The sequence below is a fragment of the Misgurnus anguillicaudatus genome, chromosome 18 (genome assembly GCF_027580225.2).
Source record: "Misgurnus anguillicaudatus chromosome 18, ASM2758022v2, whole genome shotgun sequence".
Classification (NCBI taxonomy): Eukaryota; Metazoa; Chordata; class Actinopteri; order Cypriniformes; family Cobitidae; genus Misgurnus; species Misgurnus anguillicaudatus.
This window is the reverse complement of record NC_073354.2, coordinates 425803-432690: the sequence shown is the minus strand read 5'-3', so window position 1 is coordinate 432690 and position 6888 is coordinate 425803. Positions and strand designations below refer to the sequence as shown.

At 37.0% G+C, this 6888-nt stretch overlaps 1 long non-coding RNA gene across 1 annotated transcript; it reads left to right on the top strand.

Annotated features, from left to right (window-relative positions):
- Window positions 1-713: 713 nt before the first annotated feature.
- LOC141350394 (uncharacterized) lies at window positions 714-6645 on the top strand. The gene is made up of 4 exons (XR_012358495.1): window positions 714-1739; window positions 4617-4681; window positions 4761-4815; window positions 5882-6645. It is a non-coding gene; the product is annotated as an uncharacterized lncRNA (long non-coding RNA).
- Window positions 6646-6888: the final 243 nt, after the last annotated feature.

Sequence of the window (6888 nt, the reverse complement as noted above, 5' to 3'; positions counted from 1 at the left end):
ATGGTGGGGCCTGAATCCTGATTGGAACTTTTCATACGTACTATTATTTGCTAAGAATGTGCGTAGCTGGCTTGCCACTACCTTTTCTAATATTTTGGAAAGAAAAGGGAGATTTGAGATTGGTCTAAAGTTATTTAGATCTCCCTGGTCAAGGTTTGGTTTTGTAATGAGCGGTCTAATAACTGCTAGTTTGAAAGCTGTTGGAACGTAGCCTAATTCTAATGATGAGTTAAAGACATTTAGTACTGAGTTAGACACTATAGGGAATACCTCTTTGAGTAATTTTGTGGGAACAGTGTCCAATATACAGGACGATGATTTGGATGATGCTACTAATTTAGATAGCTCATCTATTGTTGTAGGTTTAAATGACTCAAGATGTTCGTATGGTAGGCAAGCGTTAAATGTGTTACTGGGTAGAGTGGGGGCTGCTTGGGTACCTACAATGTTTTCCCTAATAAGCATAATTTTCTTAGTAAAGAAGTTCATGAAGTTGTTACTATTGTGTGGGAGTTTATTAGTGGGTTCTGTTTGTTCTTTATTTCTAGTCAGTTTCGCAACTGTGCTAAAGAGGAAGCGAGGGTTATTATGATTTTCTTTAATAAGATTGCTGAGATACGTAGATCTGGCGATTTTTATAGCCTGTCTGTAGTGTTTAACACTCTCTTTCCATGCTGCATGCCATACCTCTAGCTTTGTGCTTCTATAATTTCTTTCCATTTTTCTAGCAGCCTTTTTAAGGGCAGCGGTATGATGGTCGTACCATGGAGCTGGCGTTTTTTCTTTGATTCTCTTTTTTCGAATTGGAGCTACGGCATCCAATGTGTTAGAACAAATACTGTTCAGGTTTTCTATTACAATATCTAGATCTTCAGGGTTATCTGCTACATGTTTCATTTGGGACAGGTCTGGAAGAGTGCTAATAAAGTTATCTTTAGTGGTGGAAATTATTGTTCTGGCTAGTCGGTAGCGTATTGTGGATCGAGTGATCATATCTAGAAGTACCGTGTATGAGACAAGGCAATAGTCTGAAACTGCATCGCTCTGAGGTGATATCTCAATTTCATTAATATTGAGCCCGAGTGACAGAATTAAAGGAAAACTTCATCCAATTGAAATTTGAATATATTATTAAATTGTGTCACCTATGTAGTAGAACTGTGGAGTTATTTTAGAAATTGGTGCCTTCTAGGCCGAGAAAAGTCAGAAATGTGGTTTTTTGCTCATGTGCATGAAAAACACCAAGTCCCAGAATGCATTGCTTCGCTGCTCTACGAGGCCACTCCCTAGTCACACCTACCGGTTCGAGGCGGCAGGAGGGAGGGAGGGAGATTCAACTCGGCTAAATACAACTTTTACAGACACGTCTGCAATGATTTAGTTGATATATTATTATAAATACTACCTTTTCCGCATTGAAATGATGATACGTTGCGTTGTAACGGGATGTTCAACCAAAACCGGGAAAGGACAAGCAGCAAGTTTTCATCATTTGCCGCGGTGTAAACAATGGCTGCGGGCTATCAACCACGCAAAGTTCAGAGAAGACAACGATGCGGTAAAATTGAAAAACCTGAGGGTTTGCAGTATCCATTTCAAGCTGGAAGATATCGAACCCAATGTACTTGGAATGAAGCGAAACATGCTAAAGGACACTGCGATTCCGTCTATATGTACCTTCACAGACACGACGAACAGCCGGGGCCATCTGGCATCAAACTCATTCGTCTACGTTAGAGGTAAGACTTTTGCTAATACTCGTTTCTGATCACACAGTAGCCTTTACATAGTGATACAGTTGTAAGCAGTAAAGTCAGCAAAGTAACGCTAGATAGACAATGACATATAAGTTGGCTGTTCTCAATATAAAACAACTGTTAGCTACCGAGCTACTTCTAGAGTTTTACTTTACCACGCAAGCCTGTTGCTGTAAAGTTATTCGAGATAACTGCAGATACATTTGCGAGATGTACATTATTACATTTTTTTTCGATTGCTAAACGACAGTGGGCACAACTGGAGTCGCGTGTGCAAAACTCTAGCTACAGTCTACACAGCAGCAGTTCATGTGGACCAAACTCTAGATCGTTTTTCATTGGTTAAACACAGTTTTCAAAACTGTACACACTTATCCCATGACTTTAACCACAACCTGCACAACACTGTGGATTTACAGCACTTTGTTCAAATGCTAACACACTGCTGTCAAAACTGTCAACCACACATTCAAAACAGAATTGATTTCAATCTTGTACCTTTCAAACACTGCTAATTGCAATTTCATATCAATATGAATTCCAATTTTTTATATATATATATATATATATAAAAATTATGATAGGTAGAGCTTAGAAAGACAAATTTTGGAAATGACGGGTTTGTGGAAGTAGAAGGGCTCTCCTGATTTTGCCAAGTGGTTGATGTCCTCAGGTAGGGCTGCACGATTCGGAGAAAAAATCTAATTGCGATTTTTCTGATCAAAATTGCGATTCGCGATTCATTAGTATATAATAAAAGAGGTACATCCAGGTTTGTTGTGGTGGTTTTAATAGCACCAAAGAAAGATGCTGTGCTACTGTTTATTTAAAACCTCTTAAACATTGTACCAAGTTGTCTGCAGGACTTTGCTATTCTGCAGACAAACTTTAAAATAACATATAGGCCTATGTATTTTGGCTGTCACTACAACAATGCATCTGACAAGCAAATGTTTAGTTTTTCTTTTAATCATAAGACTATACTCATCTTGTTTTACTTTTCAGGCATCTGTAATAAATGTAAATATATTAGTTATTAGAATCTATGATTTAACATAAGCAAAAAATACAAATAAAAGACTGCACAGTCCTCACTGTAGGATTTTAAATGTGGAGCTGCAGAAGCTTGTTCAGTTAAGAGTAAGGAGTGATTTTAATTTTTGGTGTGTAATAAACATTTCTGACACAGAAAGCACCAGGTTACTGTCTGTCACTTTAAGACACAAGACAGCTAAACTGCTCTGCTTCAATATAGCCTACTGATAAACATCCAGCTGTTTATGTTCACTTAGACAAGAAAGAAAACTTAAGTTTAGTGATCACGGGTGTGCAGACTGCTCTCTGTGTGCGCGCTTCATGAACCCTCATGCCTGTAAATATTCAAAGCGGTGCAGATGTGCGCGTGCAAGAAAGTATAATGTACCTGTTTCGTCTGCTGTGTTCCGGGCTTTAATGAAACCTGCTTATAGTCTGATGAGGCGCTTGTCATTGTTTGCGATGCATTACAAGAAACGGACGTATATACACCTTTCTTTAAGTCCAACATTACACAAAAGGGAAATGTTTTCGCGCATTTCTTTCCTTTCATTTGCCGGTTAATGAGTTATAATGCGTTTTTAAAATGACTGAATCCAAAATCTGCCAACTTCATGACATTCCGCGTTGTGCAGTTAATTCCATTTGTATGCATTTCGCGATTCTGTCCGTGTTTTCCGCATCGCGGAAATCATATGGCCGTACACTTTGTTGAGGAGTTGAACTGCTGCTCGCGCTCATGTTTTCCAAATGGTGTGATGACGTGTAGTCAGCACCTCAGTGTTCATGCACTCTATTGGTCTAAACTGCATCAAACGTAAAATGCGCATGAAGCGAACTGTCAAAAACTGCGTACTAGATGATTGTTATATTTAATAGTTTTGAATCGAAATAATCGCATTTCTTGCGATTCGAAAATCGCATCCATTCACATCGCGATTTCGGTTTAAAAACGATTAATCGTGCAGCCCTATCCTCAGGGCAACATATTGTGTTGACCCAAGGACAACATTTTTCTAAATAAAACCTAAACCTACCCCAAACCAAACCCTAAAATCTGATTGGTTGATTGAAATGTTGTTCCAGGGTCAACATAATGTTGCCCTGAGGACATCAACCACTTGGCAAAATCAGTTCGAGCGAGGGGGCAGGGTGGCAGGTAGTGGCCTGATGCTAGAGAGGCACGATTAGCCCCTCAATTATTTGTTTAAATTACAGTATGTACTTTTAGTTTCTACCTTTTTTCTCATTACTGTAATTCCATAAATTATTACAAACTAAGCAAACTGCTAATTTTCATTTACCTTAAAGAATTGTTCTGTTCTAAAAATTTCAATAAATCATGTGATAAATCAATCAACAAATAAATAATTCTTTGAAGAAAACATTACTTTGTATGAAGTCACTGAAATTGTTCAATCTGTAAAGATAAAAGTTAGTATTTTGTGTATTGGTGTTTAATGTTAGTGTTTTTACTCTCAGTGTGTTGTGAGTGACAATGTGTGTTATCTCATTGAGGGTTGTGTTTAATGTTTGGCTGCACTGAGCTGTTTTGAGTCATGTGTTTAGAGTTGTGTTGCTTGAAGTGAGTTTTGCAGGTGATATGTACAGTTTAGCTCAGGTGACTTTTGGTATTGTAGACTGTAGTTAGCTCCAGTTGTGCCCACTGTCGTTTGGCAATCGAAAAAAACTGTAATTTAATAATATTTATGCTTGCTACACGTACCATATTCTTATTCAGACTTTATTGATAAGGTGGTGTTGATAAGTTGCTGTTATTTTGGTGAAAGAAATGCAAAAGTATTGTTCTTTATTTACTCACAGGTTTCCGGAAGAAGATGCAGAAGAAGGGGAAAAAAGAACAATGAAATCCTCCTTGCATGGACCAGGTCAGTGTTGGTTTGTAATGTGGGAGACTTTACATTGGTTTGCAAGGTTCAAAATTACTAATTGTATTATCTTTCATAGGTCTGTCATAAATCATATGTGGTTTTCCTGTGCAACCAGTAAGGGGGGCGTCGAGGTAAGACATTTGATTCTAATTTGTTTCTTTTTTTTTTAGGAAAAAAGATTTTTCTAGACTTATTGATAATAATCATATTTTCATGCAGGTACTGAAATGCCGGTGGAAGTCCAATCTACACCATATATTAAACATAATATTATATTACTACTCTTATAATGTTAGTTCCGGCACTACAATGGTACCACACTGCCCATAGCTGTACATATCTTATCTATATGGTTCTTGCTGAATATGAATATTTATTGTGTTTTTCTTATAATATATTCTGTTTATACACTACATCAATATTATTTATACTACTATTAGGTTACTGCTACTAAATCGCACATATGTACATGTTGTTCATACATGCTTCATATTACAAATCCATATTTATTCTGCTCTTACAAGGTAACAGCTAATAAACTGCACACATTTATATTTTGTTTATATTACTCTAACCACCTTCTGTAAACAAACATTATAAAACGGTTAGTTCCAATCCTTGATTCTGATTGGTCAATAGGTGTGCTTTATTCACAATAAAACACTGCTATGACCGCTTCACCCAACGGTTCTATTTAATATCACTGCGCCCTTAGCAACACCCTTAGCAACACATAAACATATAATGAGACAAAGTCTGAGAGCAGTTTGTTGTTTTTATTTGAGCTTCCATGTTGTTGTTTGCATTCAGGGACTGCATTCAGCGGAAGGAATGCTTTTATTGATTTAACTTCATGAAAGTTGCACTAATATTTTTTTTTACTTTAATATTGTGTGGTAACTGTTTTATAAAAGCAATAAGGTACTCGAGGCAAGTGCTGTATCGTGAATAAGTAACGGCTGAAGGGGTTGCAGGCACTCCGCTTCGCGTCGTACCTAACAACGCCCTTCAGCCGTTACTTATTCACAATACAGCACAGCCTCTCGTACCTTATTGCTTTAGTATACTACTGTCTACACTGCACTATATATTTTTTTGCAGTTCTGATTGGAAACCTATTACACTTTGTTTTTTTGTACTTGTACTCTGCATAATGACAGTAACGTTGAATCTAATCTAATTTCCTATCCTTTACAGGAGAAGCACGGTTCAACCATATGTTCTGCAAGAGATCCAAGCAGTGGGTCTTGAAGAAAAGCTTCATACCACTCACCACACAGTTTGTAGACGAACTCATCCAGAAGGCCATTGACAAGACTCAATCCAAACATTGTGTTCAAAGTGCCAACGTCCTCACTTGCCCTGCCACAGCCTGCGCTGCCACCCAACATTGCACCAGTGCCTAAACCATCAAAGGAGGCTGCCACGACTTCTTTCAAAAGTCGCTTCTGAGATGACACTTTCTAATAATAATAATAATCACCTCTTCCCTGAGTCCTATTGCTGTGTCTAATCAGATTCTGCCACCACTCTTTATATTTATATTATTATATACTGTGTGTATATATACACAATGTTTTGTATATATTTTTGCTTTGTTTTTATTTTGTGGATGACATTTTTAGATGTAAATTATGTCATTGTTTATTTTAATGTGTTCTTTTCACTGGTGACACAATATTTTTCCTTTGTGAATAATAAAAAATAAATTTATTCATCTAACCCTGACTTTTGTACACCAAATTTATACATTATAGATTATAGAGGCGCAATGATTACTGTTACTGTGATTTAGCGGTCATTACTTACTTTACAAAATCATTTGGGTTAAAAATAAAGCCAAATATTATGTTTGTTACACAATTTAGACTTAAACTTTAAAAAAAAGGCAAGAATGCTTTCCTCAAATTGCAGTCACTCTTATGTAGCAGCAATAAAGACTACAACACGAACCACAATCAATGTGAGTTTTAATTTTTTATTAAAAAACATAAACACATTCACACTTATAGCTCATCCAGAGCTTCATCCGTTTATTTATAGTCGCTATAATGTCCGTGAGGAGCTGGATATCTACGTCTGATGTCCTTGACAACGAACACAGGCAGGTAAAACAAGTCGATGTCCTTTCCCCAGTCTTTCGCCTTGCAAAACTCATTCCAAGAAATGACGATAGGATGTAAGTCGATTGTCTAAAAACAGCA